Source organism: Saimiri boliviensis, chromosome 3, assembly GCF_048565385.1.
Source record: "Saimiri boliviensis isolate mSaiBol1 chromosome 3, mSaiBol1.pri, whole genome shotgun sequence".
Classification (NCBI taxonomy): Eukaryota; Metazoa; Chordata; class Mammalia; order Primates; family Cebidae; genus Saimiri; species Saimiri boliviensis.
The window spans coordinates 143,279,982-143,304,468 of NC_133451.1; the positions used below are offsets into that span (position 1 = coordinate 143,279,982).

Consider the following 24,487-nt stretch of genomic DNA (forward strand, 5'->3'; position numbering starts at 1 on the left):
AAGCTCAACATACCTTGGCTATTTCTTTGTTGTAGAAAGGAATAATATAAAATAATACCTATTTATTTTGTTCTTCAGTCACAGAACTGGTAGATAAAAGATTTAATGAGGTCGGATGTTGAAATAAAGACTTAAATCAGTCTTTCATTTATGTTATAACCGTGAATTATGAGAATTCAAAATCTAGGGCTGATCTTGACCCGTCCCCAGAGTCAATGATATTGGCCTTACATATCAGGTTCAAGAAAACTTCCAGTCACTCTAATTAGATTTCCTGAAATAATACAGAATAATACTGACTTTGTTTAGATTCATGTATTTTAGCTGTAGTCATTGAAGTGGATATTCTATGGGTCTTTGAAACAATTTTACCTTAATTATACAGAATTTTTAAATGAGATTTTAAATGTGTTTATGTGTTGAAATTGAAGTCAGGAGCTATCAGGCCTACTCTGAATGCTATAGAGCACTGAATTTTCAAAAGGTTCCCAGAATAATTGCTCTTATTGGTAGGTGTCAGTATAGTTAGATGTGCACACCACATCATTGCCTTCCTCTAAAAACTAGTTTCATACATTTTATATTCAGATTATATTTACTATAGATTTTGATTGGACTTCATACAGTATTTGGTAATAATTTATGCCCATTTCAACTTTCCAAATTTACTGCTTGAGTTGGATGGTAGCAGTGTATCTTGAACTCTTTTAAGGTGGCCTTTCTTTCCTTTGTGTTTTCTAGAAATTACTCAGTGTGCCATGCACTCATTTATTCAACAAGAAACATTTGTTCACTTCTTTTTTCCTAGCCAGCACAATGTCTAGTCCATAGTGAACAAGGTGTTTCTGCCTTTATGGAGGTTACATTCTAGTGTGGAAAGCAAACATTAAGCTACTGATTATGTGAAAGTTGTTAACCAAAGAGTGTGAAGTATAAAGAGATAATGTAGTGGAGGGACTACCTCAGTGAATTCCACCTCTACTGTTTACAAGCTCTGTGATCTTGTACATATTTCTTAATCTTTCTAGGACTCATTTTCACATCTATAAATGGAGATAATGCCAATAAGTTCATGCAATTGTTATAAATGCTGAATTTTTAAAATGCATGTAAAGAATGGAGCATAATGCCTAATACACAGAAACACTTAATAGCAATTGACATTTTTTTTTGAGACAAGGTGTTGCTCTGTCACCCAGGCTGCAGTGTGGTGGTATGATCACAGCTCCTTGCAACCTCTACCTCCTGTGCTCAGGTGATCATCCCACCTTAGCCACCCACCACCTTCCAATAGCAACACAATTGACTTTTAAGCTCAGATCTGAACAATGGAATTTCCTAAGTGGAGAACGTTTATTAAAAGAGAACACCATGATCAAGGGCCTTGAGGCAGGATTGCCCTTTTTTTTTTTTTAAAGGAACTGAAAGAAAGCCATTGTGCGTGAGCTCAGAAAATGGCGAGGAGAATGGCTTGAGGTGAAGCTGAGGTAGTCAGTGGTAGCGAGATCATGCAGTGTCTTGTGGGCCTTGTTAAGGAGGTGTCAGGGCTTTATTCTAAGAGCAATAGGAAGAATTTTCACAGGGGAATGACATCATTCAATTTGAGGTTTAGAAAGATTATTCTGGCTTTAGTATTAAGAATCATTCAAAATCTTTCACCAGGCATTGAGGGTCTGGCTCATCTCTTAAGGGAGCTTTGGGGAAAAATATTGGTGGATATTTTTGCTGTTGTCATCTTCATGAGTGATGATTCCCTGGGACAATAATAAGTGACATAATTAGAACTGCCCATTTTTTATTTTTCAGTAAATCTGAAGGTCATAGGTATGTGAGTGTGAGTGTATGTGTGTGTTCATCTTTGCACACACATATGAACATAAAAATATATACATGCACATATCTAGACCCACAGATACATACATACACATATATGTCTCCCACTAGAGAGAGAGCCAACGTGTTTTTCTCTCTTTTCTACCTCTGACCATTCAATCTCAATGATTTTTAAATTATGGCACATAGGTTTAAGAGATAAGGGAGATAGAATATATTTCCCAATCCTTTTAGTCTGTACAGTATAATGACATATTATGATGATTACTCTTCATGTGAGAATGCGAACGTATTATGTTATGCATAATGACTTTATAATATAGATGCACAAATTTCAGAAATCATAGAGATACAACAGAGTCCTGTGTTCTTCTGCATGTCATGATGAATGCAGCAGTTGTGTATATATACAAGAATAGATCATACTGAGCATCCCCTGAGCTCTGTTTGCAGACAAGTCATATCTCCACCATGACAAAATTCCCACAAGATTTTGAATTATTAATGTCTTGGAATCTGCGGGATTCAGCAGATATGTTCTGTGTTATTGATGGCAAACTTTATCTCTTTTATTTCTGAGACACATAATGAAATAGGGAGTTCCTCAAATAACCACAGTTATGGTTTAGGGTAATTTTGTAGGGGCCAGTGGGCTTTTGCCTTAATGTGTATGAATACAATTTTTCTCTCTCACAGCAAAATGTATGGAAGATAGAGGGAGAGTGAATTGGCACTAATTTATGAACCTCCAGCCTTCTCCGTACACTGCACCTTGTGAGGGCAAGATGCTCTGATTGCACTTCACATAATGAGAGCGTTTAATGACAATTACTGATTAGAGTTAGGGATGTATGGGGACTTTAGAGAAGATGTATTGACCTTGAGAAGACAAGACTTTATCTGCCTTTTGTACAGCTCTGTCCCTAACAATTGACCAGCCACTCAATGAAATCCAGCTCTACAGATTTGCCCCAAATATTTGAGTGGATTATAAACTGAGGGGCTGAGGTACACTTTATTTCTCAACTCAAATTAGGTCAGAGAGTTCAAGAAATCTGTTTGCTTTTAGCAGTGTTTTTGCTTTACGATTTTTTTCCTTGGTGATGGTCACACAGACTGTTTTTCTGTTTCGTAACAGCAATAACCCATAGCTCAGACTGCTCTTTTTAGAGACATTGATTTGCACCATCACAAATGGATACTTGACATTGCTTTCCTCTTAACACATTTGCAGCATTCAAATTTGGAAGGCCAATATTTAAAAACTGGTATATTTTTTATAAAATGTATAGTATAAGAATTACAAGAAAGATGAGCAAATTAAAGAGAATTGCTAATTGTTTTAATAAGGGCATGAGTATATATGATCTACATGTCCATTTTTTAGCAAAGTGGTATTCTTTATAAGTCAAGATGACATTTTATGTTTATATCATCTTTTTATGAACATGTAGATATTTTAACTTCACAACAACATGCACATTTAACTAGCAAGATGATAATGTCCTTTCCAGCTTCACCATCTATCTCTCTCCTTAATGAAAACAGATCAAAGTTGATTTGTTTTTCCCTTTCAAGTTGCTATGAGCATTAGTTTCTTCTAAAGCCCCTCTTGCTTCCATGTTTCCCACCTTTACAACCATTTTTTTTTTTTTTTTTTTTTTGCATTTTAAGTTTTCTGTCTTTGTGTCTGGAAAGTCTGATGTTAGAATTAAAAGCAAAAAGTACTTACAGTGCAGGCGAGTTTAAGCCCGGTAGATTTAAATAATTTACAATTAACATAACTGGTAAAGTAGGAAGGGAAAATTGCTCACGTTTTCATAGCTCCTCCTGCTCTGAATTTTCCCCAGTTCTAGGATTCTGATTAAAATAACCATATTTTTCAAATTATTTTATTTTGTTTTATTTGAAACAGAGTCTTGCTTTGTCACCCAGACTAGAGTGCAGTGGCTTAAACATGACTCACTGCAGTCTCGACCTGCTACCTCAAGATTCAAGTGATTGTTCTGCCTCAGCCCTGCAGGTAGCTGGGACTACAGGTGTGCACCACCATGCCCAGCTAATTTTTTGCATTTTTTATAGGGATACAATTTCTTCATGTTGCTTAGCCTGCACTTGAACACCTGAGCTCAGGCAGTCTGACCACCTTGGCCTCCCACAGTGCTGGATTACAGATGTGAGCCATTGTGCCCAGTCTTAATAACTGTCTTTTAAAAAATTCTGTATCCTCCTCCAAAACTCCCCCATGTCTAATTTTAAGCCTTTGATAACTGTTTGCTTTATAATGCTACAATCTGTCATTGAAACCATAAAACACGATTGCTTTCTATCCATTTTAATATAGTTTCTTGTGAACAGGTTTGCTTACAGCTAAAGAGCTCATTTTCTTTTCTTCATTCAATGATTACATAGACTTGTTGATTGATTATTATGTGTAAGATATAAAATGTTAGTGAAAATAGTCTTTCAAATAGCAGAATCTAGATGTCTTCAACAAATTTTACTATTAAAAGGTTAAAATCACACCCTCACACTGTAGTGATATTATGTACTATTATAATTGTCATTTTAACTCCTAAAATATGTTTTTTGAGATCCTGTAGGTTACTTTCAACTCACATTTATAGAGCATCTGTTAAGCTAGACAACTGTGCTAAGTGATTTGGCATCCATTATCTCACAAATTCTAACAACAGCCCCAGGGAGGAACGGTCATCCGCATTTTATAGCTAAGAACTCTGAGTCATAGAGGCTAGTTAAGTGATTTGCCCAGGGTTTCTTAGCCAGGAAGCCAAACCAGCAGGTCTTCTAATTCCAAGTCTGAGGTTCATATTTATGTAACAGCCGTTCCCTCTCCCTGTCCTGTTATATTAGAATTTGATAACCCAACCTTGCTCATAAAGACCCTAAAGAATGAAGTTCTCTCAGGAAAGATTGGGCTACTACTTGTCTTGACACAACTTACAGCTTTTGAAAAAAGTTTAATAGATCTCGTTAAGTATATATGTTTGTTTTAGTTGATTCGGGCTGTGATAACAAATTACCATAGACTACATGGCTTTAATAAAAACATTTATTTCTTGACAGTCTGGAGCTGGAAATCCAAGATCACGGAGTCAGCATGGTTGATTCTGATGAAAGCTTTCTTCCAGATTGCAGACAACTGACTTTTCCCTGTGTCTTCACATGACAGACCAGGCTAGCTAGCTCTCTGGCCTCTTTTAAATTTTTTAATATTGTACAGTTAGGGGGCACAAATGCAGTTTTGTTACATGGATATATTGCATAGCTGGGAGGAAGTCTGGCTTTTAGTGTTGCCCAAATAGTGAGTATTGTACCCAATGGATAATTTTTCAACCCTCGCCCTCCTTCCACTCTTCTGTCTTTTGGAGTCTCCCATGTCCATTGTTCTACTCTGTGTGTCCATTGTTTAGTTCCCACTTTTAAGTGAAAACATGTAGTTTTGATTTTCTGTTTCTGAGTTATTTCACTTAGGATAATGGCCTCCAGTTGAGTTGTTTGAGTTCCTTGTAGATTCTGAACATTAATCATTTGTTGGATGAATAGCTTGCAAATATTTTCTCCCATCCCTTAGTTTATCTGTTTGCTCTGTTAATTATTTCTTTTGCTGTACAGGAGCTTTTTAATTAACTCCCGTTAGTCTGTTTTTGTTTTTGTTGCATTTCCTTTTGAGGACTTAGTCATGAATTCTTTGCCTACATCAATGTCCAGAAGAGTTTTTCCTAGATTTTCTTCTAAGATTTTTGTATTTTCAGGTCTTACATTTAAGTCTTTAATCCATCCTGACTTAATTTTTGTAAATGGTGAGAGACATGGGTCCAATTTCATTTTCTGTATATGGCTCTCCAGTTTTCCCAGCACCATTTATTGAATGGAGTGTTCTTTCTCCAGTGTATATTTTTGTCAACTTTGTCAAAGATCAATTGGGTGTAGGTAAGTGGCTTTATTTCTGGGTTCTCTATTCTGCTCCATTGATCTATATGTCTGTTTTTATACCAGAACCATGGTGCTTTAGTTAATATAGTTTTGTAATATAATTTGAAATCAGATAATTTGATGTCTCCAGCTTTGTTCTTTTTGGTTAAGATTGCTTTGGCTATTCAAGCTCTTTTTTTGGTTCTCTATGAATTTGAGAATTGTTTTTCTAATTCTCTGAAAAAAGATGTTGGTAATCTAATAGGTATTGCATTGAATCTGTAGACTGTTTTGGGCAGTCATTTTATCAATATTGATACTTCTGGTTTGTGAGCACGGAATGTTTTTCCATTTGTTGGTGTCATCTCTGGTTTCTTTCATCAGTATTTTGTAGTTCTCCTTGTAGAGATCTTTTACCTCCTTAGATAAATGTATTTGTGGTTTTTTGGGTTTTTTTTTTTTTTTTGGTAGCTATTATAAATGGAATCGAGCTCTTTATTTGGTTTTCAACTTGATTGTCATTGGTGTATAGAAATGTTACTGTTTTTTGTACTTGATTTTGTATCCTGAAACTTTGCTGAAGTCATTTATCAAACCTTGGAGTCTTTAGTAGGAATCTTTAAGGTTTTCTAGACATAAGATCATATTATCAGTGAACAGAGCTAATCTGACTTCCTCTTTGTCAATTTAGATGCTTTTTTTTTTCTTCCTCTTGCTTGATTGCTCTAGCTAAGACTTCCAGTACTATGTTGAATAGTACTGGTGATAGCAGGCATCCTTGTCTTGTTCTAGTTCTTGGGGGAATGCTTTCAACTTTTCCCTGCTCTTTATGATACTGGCTCTGCGTTTGTTTCTTTGATGACTCATGTGTTATGAGTTTTTATAATGAAAGGATGCCAGATTTTATCAAAGGCTTTTTCTACAGCTATTGAGATGATCATATGGTTTTTTATTTTAATTCTGTTTATGTGGTGAATCACATTTATTGATTTGCATATGTTGAACCATCCTGCATATTCTCACTTATAAGTGGGAGCTAAAAACTGGGTGCTTGTGGACATGAAGATGGCAACAAGAGACAATGGGGACTACTAGAATCAGGAGAGAGGAAGGACACAAGAGTTGACTAACTATTGGATACTATGCTCACCATCTGGATGACAAGATCAATTGTACTCCAAACCTCAGCATTATGCAGCATACCCAGGTAACAAACCTTCTTATGTACCCCTTGCATCTAAAATAAAAGTTACTTTTAGTTAAAAAAAATTTATTTAAAAAAATTTTTATTTATTTTAAAGTTGAGGGAAAAAATCAAAATGTATAAGAAACATCTGTAATCAATAAGCAAAGGGCAGTCACCTAATTGGAAAAAGAAGAGCAAAACATATGACATGAAATGACACAGGAGAATAAAAAAGATGAATAAATTAAAACGCTCAACCTCTTAAGAGTGAGAGAAATTTAATTTAAAGCAATGAGATTCTACTTTTCACTTATTTGATTATGCTGTTTTAGAAGTGAATGAGGCATTTTTTAAAGTAATGGCAAAAACCGCAATTACTTTTGCACCAACCTAATATCAAACTTCTGTAATTACTGTGGGTATTAGAGAACAGACATGTGAAGCACCTGCCACACAGAAGAACTTAGTAACAGCATCTGCTTCTACTACCACTATTATTTAACAAAAGATTGTATTGAAATCCTAAACGAGGATATTAGCAGAAGAAATGGGACAACATTAACTAGACTTGGCAGCTGATTGTATTTGAGGGGAAAAGAAAAAATACTAAGGAGAGGAAGACATTGCTATAGAAAGAAGAAATGCAGCTTAATTGTTTGCCATATCAATTGTTAAATACTCTGAAGGAGTCTTTTTCAGTAAGAATAGTTGATTCTTAGAAATTATTGAAATAAAGACTATTCTTATATAATTATTGTTTTTAAAATTGTGTTCTTAAATACATAATATGGGCCCATTAAAAAACAGTGTATAAATGTTAAAAAAATGAAAGTATCCTTCTCTTATCTCTCCTTATGGATAGCCGTTGTCATGTTTTCTGCCAGAAAAATACATATACCAATACTAATGCAACCTGTACATGTACATGTATGGGCATATGCTTTTAAAAACGCACACAAATGATAATATATTATGTAAAAGTTAGGCACCTTGCTTTAAAACTTTAAAAAACAAACCCCAAAACTCAATACTATCTTCCTTCATTTGGTTACATCTGCCAATATACCATAATGGATTTAATTAATCTCCTACAAATTAACATACAGGGTTTTCATTTTTACTATTGTAACCACTGGTCATGAACATTAGTATACATTGATCTTGATAGTGTTTGTTTGTTTGTTGGTTTGGGGGAGCATATTAATAATTCCTAGAAGTGAAATTGCTGGGCCTAAAAGTATTTATATTTTTAGTTTTGGTAACTAATTTCCCTCTAAAAAGGCTCTACCATTTTTTCTTACTTCCAACAGTATGTGAGAATGGTAGTTTTCCCATACTGTCACCAAGTTGTGAATTCATTAAGAAAAAATATTAACTTGTTTAGATGCACATTTATATTATTTATTATGGCATTACTTATATGATTTGTCAATTACTTATTACAAGTGAGATTGAGCAGTTTTTAAAATGCTCATTGGCTTGCTTTTATTTATTTCCATATTGTATTAGTCCATTTTGCTTTGCTATAATGGAATACCTGAGGCTGACTAATTTATAAAGAAAAGAGGTGTATATTAGTTTATGATTCTACAGGCTACACAAGGAAGCATGACACCACATCTGCTTCTGGTGTGGGCCTCAGGCAGCTTCCAGTCATGGCAGAAGGGGAAGCAAGAGCAAGCGTGTCACATGGCGAGAGAGGGAGCAAGAGAGAGAGGGAGGAAAGCCATGCTCTTTAAACAACCAGATCTCACAGTAACTCATTGCCATAGGAGGGCACTAATCCATTCATGAGGGATCCGCATTCATGACCTAGACACCTCCCAGTAGGCCCATCTCCAACACTGGGGATCAAATTCTAGCGTAAGATTTGGAGGGGACAAAACATCTAAACCGTATCAAGTATAATATTCTGATTTTACATTTCTGTAAAAGTCTGTAGTAATTCTGTAAAATTAATCTTATAGTGTTGTCCAAATCACTATATATAGGTTGTGTGCTTTTTTATGAAACCTGATAAAGAGACTAATAATAAAATCACATAGTTCATGTATTTAGTTTATTATTGGTTTTTTGACCATGTGTGCTTTCAAGGAACTGGGCTAGGCACTGAGGACACAAAGAAATATGTCTTTTATCCATTTCCCATTAATCTTTTTCCATTGATTTTATAAGCTAGTCATAAAATAATAACCTATGTCTGTCACATGTGTTGCATATATTATTTCTAATCTATCTTTTGTATGATGTTTTTGTCATCTAGGGTTTAAAAAAGTTGTGAAATTAAATTCAACATCTTTATCTTTATAGCTTCTAGGCATTTTTTTTAAATGACCAAGTTTCATTTTATCTTCTGTGTTTATCCACTAAATAGCAGTTTTGAGCATGAACTAAGATGTTTGTTGAACTTTAATAATTGACATTGTTTGATTACTATGTTTTTTTTTTTTTTTTTTGCGAGTATGACTACAGTTTCATTCTGGTACTCCTCACATGGGAAAACAATAAATGTAATGTTAGATCTCAGAGATTATTTTATACAATACCTTCAATGTGTAACTGAGGAAACCGAGACCGCGAGTGGTTGAAGTGACTTCTCCTAAATTACACAGTTAATCAGTGCCAGCAGTTGAACTGGAATCCTGGCCTTGTTGACGTCTGATCTGGTGTTGTTAATTAAATATGTGAACAAATACACTTCACTTAATGTGCTTAGAATATAACTGACATCTAATAAGTAGCTCCCTAAGTATTGTCTATTATCATTAGTTTGTTGTTACCTTCATCATCAAAGACCACAGATTGTGGAGCCAGGTTGAGATTGAATCTCAGTGACCTTAGTAGTCAGCCTTTCTGAGCCTCAGATTTCTCAGCTATAAAATGGGGCAGTAAGGGAACCTATTGCCACTGGTGAAAGGTGTCCAGGTTCTTGGCAGTTTGAACAAAAAATTGGGCAAAATGCAAAAACAAAGCAAGGAAAGAATGAAGCAACAAAAAGAGATATATGGAAAATGAACACTCTCCACAGGGTAGGAGCGGGCCTGAGAAAGTAGATCAAAGGTCAGATTACAGAATTTTCTGGGGCTTATATATCATCTAGAGATTTCCCATAGGTTACCTGGTATATGTCCTATGCAAGTGAAGAGGATGCAGTGAGATTACAAAGTTATTTACTTGGTGTAGATACCCTGTGCAAATGAAGAGGATGTTTCCCCTTATAGCTAACTTGGCCTTAGAAGGTTGGAGTTTTTTCACTTGATTTAGTTCTAGGAAGTCCTTAGGTTCCCTGCCCCCAGAACCTGTTCTCCTGCCTCACTATCTCAAAGGAAGTTGAGAGAATTCACTAAGTTATATATTCAGAGTACTACTTGAATTAAAATAATCATTATATAAATATTTACTATTATTACTACAGAGCCACTGAGTCTCTATAATCAGTTGAACTGCCAAATCTTGTCTAGTTGACAATAAAAATGTTTTATTTTATTGTGTGATTAGGCTGCAGAGCACAATAGATAAGGAGACAAACTGAGCTTTCAATGGTTTCAGAGGCCTACATTCCAAAATAAAATGGGGGAGCCATGCATGAGGAGGCAGTGCCTAGAGGTGATTAGAAGTACTAAGGAAAGTTTCACCAATATTGATGTTATTTTCCCCACCCCCAATATTGATATAATTCTATAGCAAGATGCCCTGGGCCCATCATGGGGAAGAGTTTTATGAGTCAAGATTGAGTTTTGGATTTTTCTCATATACAAAACTACAGATATTATGAAATGGAAAGGACACAAGGTGTCCTTTGATAAGTTTAAAGTAAATTTGATGAGTTTAAAGTAAATTATGTGATTTTAAACACATTTGGAATACTCTTCATCTCTGGATTCAGAAATGTATTTCTCGAAGAGGACATTATTATATATTAAAAATCCCTTCATACTTAGAACTGCTCAGTCCATCATGAGCATATTCTGTGCCAGCTCCTTATAAAGTGACTTCATTATTTGATTTTTCAACATGCAATGGTAACCCCTAAAATATTGGGTCTTGCCATTCACATTAAATATTATCAATTCCACGTCTCTTTCATAAATGCACTCATTGAGTGCCAACTACGTGTCAGCTACTTTACTTGTCATTCAAGATACAATAATGAAAACAGCCCCAGTACAACCTCCCTTCTCCCAGTCCCTGGGAATCTGTAGTCTACTGGGTGAAACGGTAATTGTAGCATGATGTTGGTGCTGTGACTGTATAAATTCTGTGATGACACAATGGAAGAAATAACTGATCAGAAATAGGCCACTTTACACAGTCCTTGAGCAAATTTAGTCCTTCTCCAGGAAAATAAACAATTACTAAAAATGTCAACATAACTAGAAATGTTTATCCATTCATAGGTGTTATTTTATAACATTGCTATAATTGCACAGCATGTATAACCTCAATATGGTGATAACAGAACCCAGAGTACTTTGAATATTTACCAAGGTAAAAATAAACAAAACCTTTGCAACAAAGCCTTTTGTCAGATTATATTTTTTTTTTCTCCTTATCCCATGCCTGTAGAGAGCTTGAATGCCTTCTCTAAGATTGGGAGACATTCTTCTTTCTATGTTTAGAAATCATTATTTTCTGTATAGTCTTCTATAAGCTATTGATACTGCAAATGCTTCTTGGAGTCATTGAAATGGCTACTTTTGTAGATTTTAGACTTTAGGGCTAAGCAATCTTATGACAAGTAGAGAGCAGGCATAGAAAAAGGTATAAATGCTGTCTAGGTGATTGATAATATGGCTGGCTGTCTCAGGGGCTAGCTTCTGGAAAGGGCCTTCCAAGGGTAGTTTTAAGAACAATTGCCTAGGGCAGTCTTAGGCTGACTGTGTGGTAGAAACAGAATTCGCTCCTTTGAGGGAAGGGAAAAGAAGACCTTGCTTCCCTGAAGACTGATGGCTTCTCTTTGTCTGATGAAAGAATGACATTGACAGAGTGCAGAGTGGATGAGGGCAAATCTTACTTGTCTCCAGTGAAGATTTTTCTTTGGCGGGGTGGAGGGATTCAAATTGTGAAGTCTATTTGGGATGAGTTATCTGCAATCTCTCTCTGTCCCTGGAGAGAATGAGAATGACTAATTGAAGCATCCCATAACAGTAATTGAGACGAATTGAAAGTGGAAATGAGTGATTAACCTTGAGCCTCCTCCTGATGCTGTGCTTGGCAATGTTAGAGTAGATTTCTGGGGGTGGGGGTGGGGTCCTAAGCAGTTCAGTTTTACAAAAAGTTCACATAATTCCTCTAATTAACTTTCAGAGAACTATATTTCCGCCCCAACTTAGGTTTCAGATGATTGTTGCTCTGTTTTACATCATCCTATTGATGAAAGTTTGTTATTGATGACTGAAAACCAGAATCAGATTTACTCAAAAGCTAATGATGCTTAAACTTTATGGCCTCTCACTTGCATGGGCCCCTTCTGAGGCCCTGGCACTAGTTTCATATTCCTTTCTTAAACAAGATCCCCCAGATTATATGGACTTCAGGTCCCACAAAACCTGGATCTGCCCTGCTGATAAACTTCTAATTATACATGAGTGAATTGGGCATAAATTTTAAAATTCTGTAGAATGATGACTAGCATTTCTTCACTCCTTAGAAAATTTGGAACTGTTTAAATTTATAAATGCCTAGGTCTATAACTGTATCTAAATTATCTATTTTTTAACATCTGGGAATGAAGGTAAACATTGTACTAGCTGATTGTATGTTTTTGTAAGTATAGTGGTTACTTTATTACCTCTATAGTGTTAGTCTTGTTAAAAAGGAAAAGAACAACAATCCTACAATAATAGAATAGGCCAGTTTTTATATTTCTGTATACTACTACAACAATTATAAGTAGGAATCAAATGAATTCATTTCAGAAAGTCTCAGGGGATTGCCTACATTCTGAATTGCAATGCAATTCATCTTTGTGGACTTTAGCAACACCTAATGTAGTGCCCCTACTTATCATCAAAAAGTATTTTTTGAATTGAAAATAAGTATATTGAGTAATCACTTTTAAAACTAAAAAGATGTTAATCTGTCTGGTTTGACAAAAATAAAACATATAACCTAAATTGAATGGTTTGCACATTGATGGCAAGTAGTTTTTATAGAACAGAACTCCCTGCTTTTTTATAAATTGTACAACCATATTTTACAAGTACAATTAATATAATATCACAAACCTGTAACCACATTATTACCTGACTATTGAATGTATGGTTAATTTAGGCAACCTATGTGCCTTATCTGAAAATTCACATATTGTCAAAAGGTGGGTTTTTTTCTTTATTATTATTGTGATTTTGTTTTCCTGCCTTCGATGGGGTTGTAGTTTGATCCAAAGAGATTAATACTAACATATACCTAGTTTTAAACAAAATTGTATTTGACCAGCAGTACTTCTTGTTATATATTTGTATCTGAAACATCCGTTGGATAGTTTTCTTCCCAATGGATATTAGATTTTCCTCAAATTGCTTTCTAAGAGACAGAAGCTTAGCTCTTTTGCTTGCTCATCCGTATTCTTGCACACACACACACACACACACACACACACACACAGAGTTATTTGTCAAGAAGATATTTGTGTAGTATGAATGACTGAATGAACTCTAAATTGCATAGTTTGACAAGAGCTGGGACCATTCTTCTATCAGGAATTTTAAATCATTGAGCTAGGAATACTATATCTGATATAATACTCAATGGTGGGATGGTCTAGAAATACTCAATGAAAGAGTACTTAATGTGATGTTCTTTGGAGAGAATAAAAATGTAAGGAGGAATACATTGATTCAGAAGAAAGTAATCATTAATATTGACATTGATCATTTGACAGTTTTTCTTCCAACTGAACAATTGTCAAGATTGGGGTTTTTGCCTTTGGAGAAGGCTATTTCTCACTTTTCTGATCTCCTCAGTTATTCAGACAGTTTCATAGGCAATTACATGAGACCAAATATTTGTTTCATTTTAGATCAACTCTTCTGGTTTTGAATATACATTGATCTTACTAGCAACATTAATTATAATATTAAGACAACCAGTAATTTTATTATTGGAGGTCTGATTTCTCAAAGACCTGTTTATACTGATGATCTTACTGAAGCTTCTGAAAAATTTGTGTCAATAAAATCTGTTGTATTCATCAGTTAGAAAGAGCTGAAGCTGCAAATACAGTATATATGTGTTAAAGATGATCACTTTGGATAGTTCTAAGGGATAAGTAATTGCTGAGAACAATGTAGACCTCAGTGAAACAGACTAATATGAACTGTTCTGAGCTATTGGACTAGCATATCTCTAAATGAATAGAGGATCCTAATGGTTTTGTGAGCTAGAAGGTAGAATTAAAGTAATTTGGTCAGCATTCCAAAGTCTGCAATTCTGTTAGGCTAGTTCAGACACTCTCCACAGGAAGCGGACATTGAGGTCAGAAGTTGGGTCAAAGCCTTTTAATTGTGAGCCTCCATGATGCCTCTGGGCTTGGGTCAATAGCCTGAAAGGCTCTGTTTGTGGGCCTGGAAAGGGTATATTATGGGGCTCAGGTGGTCTCCTAGACTGTTCTAATACTCAATTGTGAGAAGCAGATTATCTGCTTTGCAGATTATCTGATCTTTTATCATCAGCCTTCCCATTGGGCTTTGAGTTGCCAAGGATGGGGCTAAAATGTGAAGTGCTGGAAGTTAGGCACCGTGGACTCTGTGTGCAATCCCATTACAAAACCAAATATAAATCAATCAAGCACTGCTTTGTTAAATGGCTTTAGTCTTATTTGGTTTAGCCTTTTTCTCTATCTTAATCTATATTCTCTAGAGTCAACTAAGCCTCATTTATTTTATTCTCATTTTCTAGAAATGTTTAACTACAAAATAGACCTGTCATGGAAAGCATTCAAAATGGAATGATACAAACACCTTTCCTTCTTTCGTGTTCTCTATAATGTAGATTCAGCACATGATGTAATTTAATTTCTTCTCTGGAAATTCATGAAATCATTCCAGTCTAGGCTGTCTTTGGTGCCCTGGTAATCTTGGTTGATTGTGTCCCTTCACACTGTGGTTTGATCAAGAGAAAGACTGGTTATTTTGTGATTCAGTTTCTATGGATAAGGAAATCACGGCTGTATTGTGGATTATGTTTTTTATTAAAGACTAAAATATTATCATGATTCTCTCATGTTTTCTAAAGTGAGAGAGAGATTATAATTTTCTCTATAGCTAGGCAGATGAATTGTTTAAAACAAGTAGATTTGTGCCCATTTTTTGGCACAAGAAAGCATCCCTGCACACTTAAAACAAAATAGCAGACTCTTAAATTCTGGTCTTTGATGTCATCACTAACTCATGCCTCCCTCTGAAAGTGCTGCATCCAAAACCAGTCTTCTCCCCCTGAAACACATACTCTTTCCTGTGTTCTGGTAGCCCTGGCATAGATGCTCTAAGGATAGAGAGAGCATGAATAGTATCAGTGAACAGCAATTTTGGGCTTCAGCATCCCCTTCTACTCTTCTTCTTTTTTTTTTTTTTAACCAAATAAATCAGTTTTGATGACTTGATTTCCTATTAGTGGTGTAATATTTGGGTTCAGGTGCCCTCAGCTCCCCTGAGAGAACGTTTCTCCAGGTTCTTAGTCTCCTGCCCTCTCAAGAATGAGAGATGGGACCACGGTGCCGTGCGCAGTAAATGCCGGACTCTTAAGTGTTTGTAGAAAGTGATTTATTTAGAGAGAGAAACAGGAGAAGGAGAGACAAACAGCTAACTCTCACACTGAGTGAAAGAATCCAGAAAGATGGAATCCAGGAGAGGAAAGCAGCTTCCACATTGAGTGGAAGGGAATAGAGAGAGAAAGACGTAGTTTGAGGGATTGAGTGTGGGGCCTTTGCTGGGGAGTTGCCCTCTTCTACTCAATATTTCCCTGCCTCTTGTCCATATCAATAACATCTGACAAAGAGCTCCTAAATCCTTTAGAATTTCCTGGGTGATAAGAACATCTTTTGTTCTAATGAGGAGACTCTTGGTGAACTCCTAGATAGCCTCAGGATGAGGGCCAGTTGCCAGGGGAACCAGCCATGTAATTTGAGGGTTGGAACTTTCAGTCCCAGACTCTGTCCCCCAGGGAGACGAGGGGGGTTGACTGTTGAGTTGATCACTAATGGCCAATGATGTAATTAGTCATGCTTGTAAAATGAATCTTCCATAAAAACCCAAAAGGCGACTGGGTTCAGAGAACTTTCAGGCAACTGCATATGTGGAGGTTTCTGGAGGGTGGTGTGTCCTGAGAGGGCATGAAAGTTCTGCGCTCCTCTACCACACCTCACTCTATGCACATCTTCCATCTGGCTATTTATCGGTATCCTTTGTAATATCCTTTACAGTAAATGGGTAAATATAAGTAAAGTGTTTCTCTGGGTTCTGTGAGCTGCTCTCACAAATTAATCAAAGCCTGAGAAGGGGGCCATGGCACCCTCAACTTACCGCTGGTCTATCATCAGTACAGGTTACAAGGTAGAACTTGTGATTAGCATCTGGAGTGGGAGGCAGTATGATGGGACTGAGCCTTCAACCTGTGGGATCTGACACTATCTCCATCAAGTGCCAGAAAACAATTGAATTAGAAGACCCAGCTGGTGTCTGCTGAATTGTTTGGTATGTGAGGAAACAACCCTAACACATCTCATGCCAGAAGGGTTGTGGTGTGTAAGAACAGGAAAAACAATAGCATTTTTCTTAGCCTTTACAACATCCTGTTGGGAGGAGACAGACAATTAAAAAATGAACTAAATAAACAAGTAAATCACACAGTTTGTTAAAAGGAGATAAGTCTTAAGGAAAAAGAGAAACTAAAACAAAAAGAAGAAAAGTTAGGTTAATGGTTATAAGTTAAAGGGGTCCAGATATTCTGTGGTAGGGATGGGGAGGTTGCAATTTAAGTAAAGTGGCCAAGTTGGCCTCATTTAGGAGTAACATTTAGAAGTAACTTGAGGGCCATGAAGAAGCTAATCATGAGGATTTCTGGAGAACATTCCAGGCAGAGGAAACAGTGAATGCAAAGGTAAGAGCATCCCTCCAGGTATTCAAAGATGCTGTTCCTACAAAGATGCTGTTCTAGAGACTAGAATTGTTTTCTTAAAATCAGTCTTTCATTATTAAGCTCCTGTCTATTCATACTGTTTGCTCTGTTTTTGTTTTGGTTTGGTTTTTGGTTTTGGTTTTGTTTTTTCTGAGATAGAGTCTCCCTTTGTCACCCAGGCTGGAGTGCAGTGGTGCAATCTCAGCTCGCTGCAACCTCAGTCTCCCAGGTTCAAGAGATTCTCCTGCCTCAGCCTTCCGAGTAGCCAGGACTACAGGCATGTGCCACCATGCCTGGTTAATTTTTGTATTTTTGGTAGAGACAGGGTTTCACCATGTTGGCCCAGCTGGTCTTGAACTCCTGACCTCCGGTGATCCACCCACTTTGGCCTCCCAAAGTGCTGGGATTATAGGTATGAGCCACAGCACCTAGCAGGTTTTTGAGATAATTTAACAAAATTAGAAATAGATGGCTTCTCTCAATGTGTCTGCATCTCTAGAAATTATAAAACAGTACTTTTTACATCCAATATATCTTTTTAAATGTAATTTACCTTCTGAGAAAATCATAGCATTTGTTAAATGTTATGTTAAAATAATTTCCCGTATTGAAACAAATTTAGTTCCTTTAGGAGTCTAAATGAGTATCCCTTACTTTCCATAGTGGCTCTATTCAGATAGCTATATATATGTGTGTGTATATATGTATACATATATGTGTGTGTGTATATTATTATTATTATTATTATTATTATTTTTGCAGTGGTGCAATCTCAGCTCACTGCGACCTCCACCTCTCAGGTTCAAATGATTCTCATGCCTCAGCCTCCCAAGTAGCTGGGATTACAGGCATGAGCCAAAACACCTGGCTAATTTTTATATTTTTAGTGGCAAGGGAGGTTCACTAGGTTGCCCAGGTTGATCTCAAACTCCTAGCCTCAAATGATCTGCCTGCCTTGGCCTGCCATAGTGCTAGGATTATAGGTGTGAGCCACTGTGCCTGGTGCGAAATAGCTATGTTATAAGATGGGAGGGGAAAACATTTATTGAGTATCTGTTATATAATAGGCCCTATGCTAGATCCCTTATATATGTGATCTCATGTAATCTCAACAAGAACACTGTGAGGTAAGTGTTATTGTCTCCATTTTGTATAGAGTTCAAACAGATTAAATAATTTACTCAAAACCTCAAAATAGAAAATGGAGAAGCAGATCCAAACTTAGGTTTATTTTAATCTGAGGCCAATGAATAGCACTGCAGTTTGCCCATTTTCCTAGGAGGAACCTGATGGCAGTTTTTGCTTCATGTATTTCCTACTCCCTGCAGGTAACCAATCAGTACATACTGTTTATTTTAGTAATACCGCCTGAATATCTGTCGAATTTATCCACATTTCCTCCTCTCCATCACCGGAACCCTAGTTCAGCCATCATCTCTCATAGCCTTTGCTGGTCTCCTGGCATCCAGATCTGAGCCGTGGTTCTCAGCTTTGGTTGTATACTAAAATAACTTGGTGGTTTTTTTTGTTTGTTTTTTAAATTCATATGTGGGTCCCACTTTAGACTGACTAAATTAAGATCCTAGTAGATGGGAACATGGACATTAGTATTGTTTAAAATTTCCTTTCATGATTCTAATGTGTACCGAAAGTTGAAAACTACATTTTTAAACACTTTTATAATGTACATTTCACCATTAAAATCCCTTTAACTTTTCATTTCTCTTAGGATAAATCCAAACTTTTACTATGGTGCTTTTTGACCTGATCCCTGTTTTTACCTTGCCAACCCTTGAATTTTACCTTGCCTTTAAATTTGTGTCATTACTTTTTTTTTTTTTTTTTTTGAGACAGGGTCTTGCTATGTCACCTAGGCAAGACTGTAGTGGTGCAATTAGAGCTCACTGCAGCCTCCATCTCCTGGGTTAATTTTACTTTCTCCTTCTTTAAAGTGTACAGATTATATCTCAAGTCATCAGAAAAATGCCAAATTAAACTCTGAGCTAGAGCTTCACTCTCTAGTCATGGTGTGATTTAGTGATTTTATTTGCCTTACGATTTCTCTTTTTGGAGTAAACATTTGGAAACATAAATAAGAGAGACAAAGTAAGAAGAGTAGTTTAAAATAGCCTTTATTTTTACTGAGCCAATTTTTCTTCTATGAAAAGTACCTCTGAGCTCTGTGGGAGAAGATAAAAAAGCCTGAATTGCTAGTATTTGTTTTGCATGCTTGAGAACTCTATATTCTTCTTTTTGTGCGCTGAAGTTTAGCGTAGGAACACAGACAATCTGATTTGACCTTAATTGCCTTCCCGATCTACTCAGAGGACTCCCTTTAGGAATATAAGCTGACACCACCTTGCCTGAGCTTCTTTCAGTCAATAACATGGCAGAGTACACATGATACGAACAGGCAGACTGATAAGAAAGAAAAGCATATCTGTTGATACAAATGGAGCGATAAATGGACTGGTTTCCATCCAAGGACTTTGAAGGAGAAATCAAGGAGAGAAAGATGGCCAAATGAGAATGTGTAGCAAATTAATTTTTTTTCTGAAGGATGATTTCTTTTTCATTACTTGTGTTCAGAAGAGAATGGTCAAGTTGTTCTATGCCATAAAGGAATTTGTTACTCTGATTCTTGGAACAAGCCTCTTGAGAGCGTGCATTTTGTGACTGTAAATCTACAGTGGCAAAATTGTGTTAATTTGACTGACTAGAAATATTAACCATATTATATCAAATAACTGCCAGAAATAATTCTCTATCATGCCCTGTGACTTTATTTTAATTGATTTTTTTTTTTACTTTCAGCTTCTGTGATTTTTGTTTGTTCTGACATGTACTTATTTAATACAGAAAGAAAATTGTTTTGCAAATCATTTTCAGTGTTTTTATCTTGTTTAAATTGGTAGTTTAACTCTTTTTCTGCAGAATTCCAACTTTTTTTTTTGTTTGTTTTCTGATGTGATACTGCTGATTTAGCTTTGTGGACCCACTAATGGCATTATTGTCCACATCAGCAGCCTGTGCAATTAAGTTGTATGCTAGCAGTATCACTTGATATTTCACAAAGATGTGATAGTCAGAATTGAATATGATTGATTGCTATGAGATATGTTCATATTAGGATTCTTGAGTTCTGTTATGGAATAAATCATTCACTGTAATAACTAAGATAATGCCTCTTATGTTACTTATTTTATGTTCTATCAGTAATCAGACCTTAGGAGTAAGCCTCATTTGTCTGCTGGAGAGCCCTCATGTTAAAGAAATCCCAAGGTGAAAGTTCATTGAAGCATCATTTATGATAGTAGGATCTACCTGTCAATACTACCAGTAGTAAATATTCGAAGGGAGATAATCCATTTCTTTTATCAGCCTGTTTGCTTCTATTTGCCTTGACCTCTGATCTTTAAAAATGAAGCTGTTTTATGTATATATATATTTGTCCAAAAAGACTAATGATAATAAAGTTGACCAACAGTTCTTGAGTGTTTACTAAATGATGGATTCTATAGTATGCAATTAATATGTATACAATTATTTAATCCTTACAATAACACTACCTTGTGGAGAAGTTGTTGTTATCTCCATTTTACTGAGAAAGCTGAGACCCAGAGAAGTTACATAACTTGTCTATGGTCACACAGACAGTAAGCAGTAGAGCAAGATTTGAACCCAGGATGTCCATTCTCCTTATACCTGCTGGAGGAATACGAATACATAAGAGATGTAGTCCCTGTCCTCAGGGGCTTGCTTTCTCATTTTGGTGATACTAATCATGAATAGGAAGTTGTAATAGAAGACAGACTAGTAAGTAACTGAATAAGTTCCCCCGATAAGTGTTGCAGGTATTCAAGTGAAAATGAAGATTAGTATAATCTGGGTAGCACTCCAAATAATTTGTCATTATTTACTTAAAACTGAGATGCCTAGGAAAAGCTTTAAAGTTCCAAAATACCATTGGTTAATACTGAAAGCACTTTCATAGACTACAGTGTCTTTATTTTTATATGTGACTCTGGACCCTATGATAAAAATATGTTACTCAAAGCTAATTTAATAGTTAGTGGGTTTGTTCAGGAAGGAAGGAAAGGGCACAAGTTGTATTCTTTTGTGGTTTTTAAGTCTTTCTTATTTAAAGTTTTAGGGTGGACAAAATGTTCCTTTGTTTTCTGCAGTTAATCAAGTCAATGCAGGGTTATTATCTATGTAAAAATAATAACTTGCTAATTTTAAGTCAAAGCCTAGAATGAATTAGTTTCATGTGATTAGTTGTCACCCGCTTTGGATATTTTTGGCAGTTCTGGTTAAGTAAAGCTATGTAACAGTACCACTGACAGAACATTTGCACTCTTAAGCTTTCAAACTCTTATTCAGCTGTCAACACATGGGTATTTTCTGCAGCCAGATACTCTCATGCTGTGTACTGCCTGCAGCTTGCCGGAAGCTCAACCTTGACTGAAAGAGTTGATTTCTCTTCTCTTACCATTGTTCTCATTTAGTGTTAAAACCTGCATAAAGTCCTCTCTTTATTCTAGAAAGTACACATGCATGTGTCATCTCTTAAATAATTCTGGTGTCAAGGCAAGGGGCACCAAAGAAATGCTGGACATCTGAACGCATAATTGATTAGAAAGGTAGTGTTAATTCTGAGCTGCATTATAATGACTGCTGAAACAGAACTTTTGGGATTGTTACAAAACTTAAGTAAAGTTTTTAGGACTGGGCAAGAGAGTCAGTGTCCTGATGTGGAATTTAAAGGAGTTTTTTGACTGCGATAGTTTTAAAATTGCCTTTGTCACTTGCTATTGTTATTTGATTGAAGGCTCACTTGTTATCGACTATTCATTGTTTTTTTGTTGTTTGTTTTGTTTTTAATGCTTGTCTGCCTGAAACCAGTTGGTGAATATTTATGTATTCAACATATTGGTAAAGTAGGGTTGGTAGAAGAGAATAAAGAACTACTAAATAAACAGAAGCATAAATGTTGGATAAAGTGATGAGTTCTTAAGTCAATACCCAACACATAGAACAGTGAAGCAGAAACTTCAATTCATGGGAGTTCTCACAGTTTATATTTTAAATAATTCTTTTTAAGCAAGATTGTAGAAAAGAGCTCTCAAATTTCATTACATAGAAAACATTATAAATAGTTTAAAAATAGAACTGGCATTCAGTGTCTCCATTAAAAAGGACTGCATAAACAATTGGGGTTTTGTGAACCTGTACCAAGTAATACATTTGTAAGTAGCCACATGTGGCTAATTAAATTTAAATTTAAATTAATTAGAAGATTAAATAAAATTAAAAATTCCATTCTTTAGTTGCACTACCCACCTTTCAAGTGCTTAATAGCTACATATGGCTAGTGGCTATTGCATGGAACACTGCATATTATAGCACATGTCATTACAGAAAGTTCTATTGCACAACATTACACTGGACAATGGTAAGTAAAGACTCAACAGAGATTTTTTGTTTTGTTTTGTTGTTTTGAGCTTTGAGTTTCAATTACAATTTTAACATACTCCTTTATGAAAGCAGAGACTATCTGTGTTAGAAGAACTAATGTGAGAATGTTGGTATTCATGTTGATATCTTACTGTTATCATAGCTAACAGCTCACAGATTTATGCATTATTCCAGTAACTTTTGAAGACATGCCTTGTAGACAAGCTAAACCATGCTGAAGAGCCAAAACAACAGAACAAAAGCTTGCCTATTGGTTGAGCAGAAGAGAAAAAAAATCTGAATTGGAATTGACGTTTCTTTGCCCCTAATGAATATATAACCCAAGAACATTTTCAAAGCAGAAAACTCAAAATAATTTTTGTTTGTGTGATTAAGGAAAAGGCAAGACCAAGAATATCCGTAAGGAACTGCAGTGACTTAAAGTAAATATTTCCAAATAAAGGGAGAATAAATACTTTTTTAAGTTTAATACAGCTGTTTCATTATAAAAATAATAAATGTCTGTTATATCAAATTTATAAAATATAGAAATTATAGACAAGATAAAATTTACTTAGAATTTTATCAGTGAGCAGCCATCACTTTGAACAACTTTATGTACTTTCTAGTCTCTCAGAATGATAATAATGTTGATGACCAAGAAAACATTGGCAGCTAAGTATGGCTTAGTATGGCTGTTTACTCTACATGCATTTTATCATTTAATATTTACACCAGCCCCAAGAAGTAGGCATGACAGGTCTTCCACTCCTTTCCACATTCAAAAACTGAAAAAACCTGAAAGACTAGAGAAAAACCACCAGTGTTTGAGTCAGGGCAATATCTGACCTGAAATGATGTAAGGCTGTTTTTATTACTTATTTGTCTCATTAAGTATTAATACTAATATGTCTCGCTACAGAATGTAACGTGTTTGATTATGGAGTGCTTCCTCAGATCCCACTGGGACAGTTAGATCATATATGTGCCCTTTAAAAAATCTGAAAAATTTGACACCCATCTGGCTTCAGGATTTTTGGATAAGAAATGTTAAACTGTATTATCTGACTTTTAATGAAAGCAGTGGTTCCCAACATTTTTGGCACCAGGGACCGGTTTTGTGGAAGATAAGTTTTCCACAGGGTGAGGCTGGTGGGTAGGGAGTGTAGATGGGTTTTGAGATGAAACTGTTTTACCTCAGATCATCAGCCATTAGATTCTCATAGGGAACACACAGCCTAGATCCCTCACCATGTGCAGTTCACAAGAGGGTTCGTGCTCCTGTATGAATCTAATGCTGCAGCTGATATAACAAGAGGCGGAGCTCAGGTAGTAATGCTCATTTGCCTATCACTCACCTCCTGCAGTGCGGCCTGGTTCCTAACAGGCCACAGACTGTCCAGGGCTTGGGAATCATTGCTGAAGACGACAAAGGACATTAAGTAACTCGCGCAAGTTCTCATCGCTAGTAGAAAATAATCCAAATCTCATATAGGCCTGTTTGGCTCCAGTATTTGAGTGTCTACTACATTGCTTCATTGAAGTAAAATTGCTAAATATTGAGGAACAGCTAATATGTACCTATTTATCTTATAGAGCCTAAGCAGAACTTTCAGGCATTAACTTGATAACCGTCACTGTCTTTCTTTACTATTAAGGGTAGTCATATTGAAGCATTATTTATTAATAGTAAGATGATTCTAAGGAATGAAACCTCTAAGCCTGAATTTAATTATTGAGTGCCCAAACTGTAGTGAACTGTGCTTTAAGTAGAGGTACACTTTAATGTACAGTGCAGTCATAAAGTCAGCTACTATCAACCATGCTATATTAAAATAATATTTTGATGTAGTGTCTATGTGAATTTTACTGAATCTTAGAAAGTATCCAGATACAAATTAAAAATACAAATGCAAATATACATACTTGACAAAGAGAAAGCAAATATTTGTAATATTA

At 35.8% G+C, this 24,487-nt stretch overlaps 1 protein-coding gene across 5 annotated transcripts in view; it reads left to right on the plus strand.

Moving 5' to 3' along the window:
• SLC10A7 (solute carrier family 10 member 7) overlaps positions 1 to 24,487 on the plus strand; it is a 277,896-nt gene that overhangs the window by 141,697 nt on the left and 111,712 nt on the right. The gene's annotated exons all lie outside the window — the stretch shown is intronic.